This window comes from Cyprinodon variegatus, unplaced genomic scaffold, assembly GCF_000732505.1.
Source record: "Cyprinodon variegatus isolate N-32 unplaced genomic scaffold, C_variegatus-1.0 Scaffold298, whole genome shotgun sequence".
Taxonomy (NCBI): Eukaryota; Metazoa; Chordata; class Actinopteri; order Cyprinodontiformes; family Cyprinodontidae; genus Cyprinodon; species Cyprinodon variegatus.
In genome coordinates this window covers 370,324-378,341 of record NW_015150751.1, presented here as the reverse complement: position 1 = coordinate 378,341, position 8,018 = coordinate 370,324, and the positions used below count along the sequence as shown (strand labels likewise).

The window sequence follows — 8,018 nt, the reverse complement described above, 5'->3', positions numbered from 1 at the left end:
CTAGTGATAAAAAGCTAAACCCTATAAAGGGTTGAAGTTAAACCTAATAAATAAATATCATAATTCATAACTTTTTCTCTCTGGATTAGCTTCAAAAAATCTTTTTAATCCACAAGTTATACTAACGTAAATTTCCAATATAAATTACCTATTTACTGAAGTTCTCGCTTCATTTCATAAAAGGTTTATTAGTGTGACAAAGAAAACAATTTTGCAGAGCCAGAGTCAAAACTGAGAAAATGTGCTTTAAAAATGTTATAATTGATCAAACTATACATCAAAATTGCTAAATGTTTATGATTATTAAACTAATATTTGAAATTAGTTAATTAAAAAAAAAAAAAACACCAAAAAAAATTTATGTTTACAGTTTTCTTAAAAGTGAAGTCTAGTCAGCAAGGAATAATCAATGGATCATCCATACCTAAAACTTTGCACGCAAAGCATTCTGGGATATATCTGCCTCTTCTGAGGCCTTTCTTTTCTTCTCATACACTTCTTGGACACTTTTACTCTTACGACCTTCAGCCATTTTTAAAGAACCGCGGTGAGAAAGGTGAGCTTCAAAGACCGTCTGAAACTGCAGCTCACCACAGATATACGCCTGAAAGAGCGCAGAAAAAGATCGCTAACGGGACGAGCACGTAGGACGGCCTTACGTAAACACATCACCAGGAGGACCACTAATTTTGGTAAAAGATTGTCTTCTACACCTTTAATGTAATGTCTTTTCACCATGGTGAAGCACGCTGATGGCAGCATGATGCAGAGGGGATGAATGTTCTCAGCAGGAACAGGTTGCTAGCTAGAATGAATGAGAAGATGAAGCTAAATTTAAATAAAAGAATGACCCTAATATGGAGGCAGGTAATAGACTGGGAGTCGGATCCTAAATAAAGAATCTTTGCTGGACCTCTCACTCAGCTTTGTGAAGAAATTAATGCAAATAACTGCAGTGATGGATCGGCAAATTAAAGCAAGTCTCCTTCTGTGCAAATTTATTCTCAAAGCACTCAGGAGCGCGGCGAGATCCACTGCCTGGAAGGACGCGAATCAATCCCCTTAAATAAATATGACTTTACATCAATACAGAGCAGAGTTAGTGCAGAGCTGGAGCCAGACGGAAAGAGAGGGAGGATAACCGGATCACAACTCATGTCGGCAAATTTGCGTACAGATTATTCTATGTAAATGTAACTTTGTGGCCGTGTCCTCGGTGCTGGACTGAGTGATTAACGCCCACATTTATTATGGAACACCTCCCATTAACCCAGTAATAACACGCCGAGTGACACCGTGTTTTAACTTCTAATCCTCGGCTCACCAGCACAAGCTTTTGCTGCTTTAATTATCTTTAATACCTGAGCAGAGTTTGTTAGAATCATCACATCTGTCAGCGCTTCCCTTCAAAGCAGCAGTAAGGGATGTTTTTTGCGGCCGTCATGGCGGCCCGTTTGCTGCGGCGCTGAATTGGGGCCCACGTGGGAAAAGCCGTCAGAGCGCCCTGACATCTCTCTGCAACTCATTTCTCAGTCCTTGTGATGTTGTGACTGAAGCCCTCTGCAGACGCGGCTCCATCCAGATTCCCGTTGACATACGTTTAACATGAAAAGATAAAACTCGGATCCAAAGAGAGAGAGAGAACATAGCTGACAGGTGTTCTGTTGCCGAGTTTAACGGATCAAAGGATGTCGGAGTTGATTTGAGCTGAAAGTGAATGAACCCCCCCCTCCTCGTTTCATCGTGCTGGATAAAATCCTTCAGAGAGACCTAAACACTGTGCTCCAGGTGGAGGATTTCATTTCTTTACTAATGCACATCTTAGTGCCCTTATGATGCGAATTTAATAAAGATTACTCATGTGTGAGGATAACAACTGTTACAGCCCTTTTAAAGGGAGTTTTTAGTAAAAAAAAAAAAAGATGCCTCAAGTTTAAGCTTTAGATTATAAATATTCTCAATAATCCATTTGTTACGGATCTATAGAGCTGCCATCTTTATTTCATTTGGAAAAACTGACGCTGTGACGTCTACCAATACGTCACTTACCTTATTAAATCAGAATAAAGTACAAAGGTTTAATTGAATAATTCGAAATAAGACAAATGTTAGAAATATTTTATTTATACTCTTTCATGGGTTGTGTTCTAATGAACTATTATGATGTATAATGTGTGATTCATCGTTTATTAAGATTAAGATCGTTCCAGATAAAGGTCATGCAACGGACGGGTTGTGAAGGAGGCCTGATCATCCTCTATCACATGTTTCTTCTAACCATGTGTTCTTGGAACAATTCAGTTGTAAAAACAACCACATGCTTTGTTTTAACATATGTGCTGAGGTTTAAAATAAGATCCTTTTGTTTCCCTTTCCCTTTAGTTAAACCTCAGCTGGTGTAATTAGGGACGTCCCCTTTTCTTCATTAAATAGCGAGGAGAAAGCTGAAGACTGCAGAGTGGGGTGGAGATTGTAAACTCCGCAGTCTCCTTCCTATTCTCCTCGCGAGTAACTAAATTAATTGTCTCTGTGCCTTCTTTCTTTCCCTGTATGTATGTATGATGTTTTAGACAACACATTACTTAAAGGGACAGAAAAGCTCCAACAAACCTGAACATCAGGGATCATAATTATCTGAAGAAACGTTCAATCTGGATAACGGATCATTACTAACAGCAGCTCAGAATGGAAATTCAAACTACTTCAGATAATCTGAAGGAATAAAATCATTAAACAGTTGGATTAATAATCACCTGGTAATTCGGGCTAATCACAGCTTCGGTCTGAAGGGCGGCTTAGTGGAGGAGCAGAGCCTGGGAAAACACAAAACAGGAAAACTTTAGTCAAACAAACAGATGTTCTGGATCAAAAATAAGAGCAAAATACATTAAAACAGAAGAATCAGTGATTTCTGCCAGTCCTGCACATTTTCAGCTTCTCGCTGAAGAGTAAAAACATTTTCTGAATGTGGGAGAAGAAAGGAGCTGAAATAAAAGCCGGATTTTTGTATGGTTGAAATATTTGAACATTTCTTTTTCTTTTTAATCCAAAGCTGAATTGAAACGATTTGGAGATTTTCTTAACTTTGCGTTCTGCTGTCCCTGCTGACCTTTATTCACACAAATATACACTGATAGACAGAAAGAGCTCCCATTAACAAGGCAGGCTCTGTTTCAGAGGCTGTTTGAAAAGAGCTGGAGTAAAGATGTGTGTGTGTGAGAGAGAGGATTGTTCTCTGGAGCCAGAAGACAGAGATATGGCCTTCATTCCTGCTCAGATTAAAGGATTTAGAGCAAGAAGGCTTATTACAGATCCAAAGAAAGAGAAAAGAGGCAGAGCCTGCCCTCCTTTTCCCTCTGTTCAAGGCTGATTAAAACAAAGATAAGTCTCCCTCCCAGGCTGAGAGCTGCTGGAAGCCCCCCCCCCCACACACACTCTGACTCATTAAAATCCAGCTGTAACAGTGATTCCTCTGAGCTGTGGAGGATTTCAACCTGTCGGACATCCAGCACGTTCCCATCCTCTCACCATGTCAGAGGCTTTTTCTGAAAAACCTCCTCGCCATTAGCGAAGCGTGCCTCTAAAAACGCCCCCGACCAACATCTGAAACATGGGAGAACAGCTTTAAGAAGCATCGATACTCTTAGATCAGGGTTTAAGGCCGGGGGTTTGGGAAGACCGCCCAGATTTTAATGTCTGTTTGATCCGTCGGGTCTGGATGTGAGTTGGAGATCATTGTTCTGATCCAGGCTAAATTAGCCAAGTCTTTCATTAAAAAAATGATTTTTTTCTGGATTTTTGGGCTCTAAGCTTCTGCTTAAAGACAAAATCATGAATTAATTGCAGCTTTTTTAAAGCCTGATTGATTAAAAACATAAAAACAACTGTTTGACTCTGTTGTTCCTTCCCACTGTCACCGCAGGAGGCTTTAAACCTGACTGGATCTATTTATCCGACAGTACTGGAAATGAACTGGAGCTTAAAAAGCAAACATTAAAGCTTTCAAAGCTCCTTTACCAACTACCGATCAGGTTTGCTTTTATCCATCACCAGCAGCCAACATTGAACTGGTTCCTCTGGAGCTTCCCTCTCCTTCCTGCATGTCCTGCAGGAGAAGAGCGGCTCTTCTTCGCTCTTTAAAACATTTCCTACATGCTCTTCCTTCTGCATCGCCTCCGCTTGAAATTAATTCAAGCATCTATTAAATCAAGCCGGATACAAACACGTAATCTGTTTTCCAGGCATCGCTTCTCCCACTTAAGGTGGCTTTTAATTATGAAGTGAAAACAAGCAGGAAGTGGCGTAGACACCACCAACAAAGTGTTGAATTATAGAGCAGGAAATGTAGCTCCGCATGAAGCAGATGCTGCTGATGTTCAGTCTGGAAGGATAAACCAAACGACTGGAGGTCCTTCACTTATATTCAGCTCAAAGTAAACCAGAACAGAACCGGTTCGCTTTAAGTACTTCCTTAAATTAAAGTGCTCTATGTCGCTCAGTTCTAGTTGTGTTTCGGATTAAATCTGACTCTAGTTTTTTAGTTCCTGCCTATTAGGAATTATAACTCTAAGTAAAACAGGAAGAAGACCTGAAAAACTAAGGTTCTTACAGAGAATTCCCTGATTAGTTTCTTCTTATGCACATTTATGAACTTATCAGACTCCCTTCTCCTCCTTTAACACTTAACCTGGATTTAAAGGGACAGGCCATTTCCACAAACTTCATTCCTGTTTCTTCAGTTCATCAAATAAAAAAGCGTAACGAATCCTCTGGTGTCAGGCTATCACGCTATCAATGACGCTAAACTAACAACACGTCGCATGTTTCACCTCCTAAACCTTCTGCCAACACTGGCAGCATGTGTGATTGCGTCATTCTTAGAAAGTAGAGGAGTGCTGCGTGAATATCAATGCGTATTTATGAGCTGGAGAGAGATAAAAGGGAAAGAAATGAGGTGTCGGTGAAAGACGGAGATCTTTCCGTCTGCGTCGGTGCATTAAAGTGCTGCGCGGTTCAATCTGGGACACGATGAGAAGTAATCCCCAATGACAGCGGGCCTGGAAACGTACCCTGTATACCTTCAGACTTCAGAGATAAACAGACTTTTATTTTACTTTTAACACTTTCTTAACACAATTCAAACATATAAACAATTATTGACGTAAAACAAGTGTCAACCAAAAATCATCAAATAAGGGATCTTGTTAAATTGTAGTTGTCCTTCATCTGACACAATACATAAAATGTTGTTAAAACCCCACAGCTGAATAAAATCCTCCATGTTCTGTGTGGCGCTGAGGAAGTGAAACTCCAGCCTTAAAGGCTGGTTATCCTCCTGCAGCAGTGCGTCGCAGTGAGTTTGTCGCAGATAGTTTTGATTTATGCCAAATATTGAAGCGTGGGCTGCGCTGTTATTTCACGCCAGAGGAACAATCAAGAACTAGCTGTGGGTCTACATACGGCCGAGGCAACGGAGAGACATGAGGGTGAAAAATAGCGGGGATCGATGGGGAAAAAGGGTCCCAGCGTTCTCGCGCACCTAGCTGGTCCATCTTCACCAGTCGTTTTCCACAATGGCGGTCATACAAACAAAACACGCCGCTAAGGTGGAGCAGAGTATCTGCGTTAACTGCGACACACATGCAGACGACCTGGTTTCTGAGTATAAATCCGCCTTATTCTGGCTTAACGTTGCACTTCCACAGAGCCACCGCATCAAGTTAAAGTCCCTGTTGCATTCTGTCTCTGCGAGAGAAGTAAATTGTCATCTTTGCTTCACTGATTAAAAAAACTAAGCTGGGCCTTTGGCTCAATTTTTCTATTCTGACAAACTCCTCCTATAAAAAGAGCATTTGTAAAAATATCCCAAAAAGGCTAAAACACTAATTAATAGGCTAAAAAATGTCTTTAGTCTTGTGCGTTCCATAAAAACACATTTTTAGCCAGACCGCAGAGTTTGTGGCGATAGCACGATCCTCCATTTGAGATCACCAGCTCAAAGGATGTTTCTCCATTCACAAGAATGCGACTACAGACTCGTGTCCTCGCCAAGTATGTTCTTAAGAAGAAGATAGGAAAGTCTGGACTCAGGAAGAACAGGATGACATAGCATAAATACGGGTCAATTGGAACAGGAGCGTACTGATGACATCACCACACGCTCAGCTCGTCTGGAGCTGCATTTCACCTCCTGTTATTAATAGTCTCTAGATAATAAATTCTGACTTTTTTCATTTAGTAGAGGAATAATAATAAACACAGTCAGATAAACAGAAATCAAATTAACATTTTGTCTAATAAAACAAAGAATTTGCCATCAGAGCCAGTGGTACTTCACACCCGGCTATGCAGAGAGAGGGCTGCTGCAGACGGGCTAACGTTAGCGCTGGCCGCTGTTAGCCTCAGAGGTCCACTGGTTGCCGCGGTCCTCTCAACTTCAGAAATGATTTTTTAAATTCCGCATTAAATAAGCAAATTGGCCATATGATGACGTTTCACGAGCACACGAGAACGCACAAGTAGACACATTGAAAACAGTCTAAAGATTCAGATGTTTTAAAGCCTAAGATTGCAATCTAAACGGTCAAGTTCAGCAGGAACGTCAAAAGCCATTTTGCTACCAATGGTCCTGATGTATTGGAAGGTTTAGGACATCCCGAGCAGTTTCCTTTCATCTGAGGGGGGCAATGGGATCATATTTTAGGAACATGGACACACTGGTTCTCCCGAAATAAAGCTAGAGTGGAGCAGTTAAGCTTCCGTTTCCATCATTGGGTTTGAGTCCAGAAATGAAACTGTTTAAATGAGGTTTACCAACGAGACTGAATATGAAGCTGGAAGGATGTGAGATCTATGATGATGGCTACACAAACGATGTCTGAGATATCGAACCAGATATCACTGAGTGTTTCCATAATACTGAGTTACCCGCAGTATTTTTTATTTTTTCAAAGTGGTTGCAGCACCATGATGTTGAGAGGGTGGACATTTTTGTTGTTGTTAAATTTGTACATAATGATAAAAACTTTTCTTTCCCACTTAGAAAAAGGTACAAATGAACATGCATGTGTTCATATTCACAGACCGGAGTTGTGCGGTACCTGCTGAGAGAACAAAATAAGAAGTGCAGAAGAATCACAGCGGGCCACACCTCCCGCAGTGAAGCTCTGCAGTTAGCTCACCCCACCGCTAATTAGAAAAGAGCTGCTGGAACCTCTGATAACGTGTGAGCAGACACCAATTATTGGGGGACCCGTGCAGGTGGCACTTTCCTGTAGAACGGTGTGGTGAGCGTTTCCACGCAGCCTGGATTGGCTGAACATCTGACCGCAGTAATCTAAGGCGCTGCACATTTAGGGAGATAAAAGAGCCAATAAAATAACAAGGTGGGAGATTGAATTAGGTCTGGGTTTGCACCCGGATAACACACAGCCCTGGATGTACGGCTGGAATGTTATGGCTAGAACCTGCCTTTGCACTGTTTGCCCCGCTCCATTATACCCAGTGTGTTTAGGTTTATGTGATAAGAGCAAAGCACACATCTGCAAGGAAGCCTGGACAGAAACTGGGAGTCAGAAGGTGACTGATGGGAAATGCTCATACATTCTCAAGCACACACCTGCAATGCAGCGATGCACAGATTGATATCCATCACAGGCGCCTGCCTGGATCGCAAACTTTAAAAGCAGCTGGTTAGCAAGCTCAAACATTATGAATCATAAAGATTTATCTGCAGCTGCAAATGAACAAGAGGTCTCACAGCTGCTTATCCAACCCAGATAAATCTCCTTATTCTGCTGTTAGGCTGTGATTCCAACGGCTCATACTCTGCCATGGTTTTTAACCAGAGAAAAACTGGTCTAAGGAAGGAGTTTAATTAGAAAAACATTTCTTCATAGAAATGAAATAAAAGGAAACTATGTGGTACTATCATGATGTGGCATTACCATATGGTATTACCATGATGTAGCATTGCCATGTGGGATCACCATGATGTGGTAGTAGCATGATGTGGTAGT

The 8,018-nt window shown here is 41.3% G+C and overlaps 1 protein-coding gene across 1 annotated transcript in view; it reads right to left on the bottom strand.

The window, feature by feature from the left end:
- The window catches only part of LOC107090504 (plexin-B2-like), a 223,629-nt gene that overhangs the window by 82,214 nt on the left and 133,397 nt on the right, over nucleotides 1-8,018 (bottom strand). Inside the window, exon 4 of the mRNA XM_015383917.1 lies at nucleotides 2,754-2,813. The gene's annotated coding sequence lies outside the window, so the exon portion shown is untranslated. The remainder of the gene's footprint in view (nucleotides 1-2,753; nucleotides 2,814-8,018) is intronic.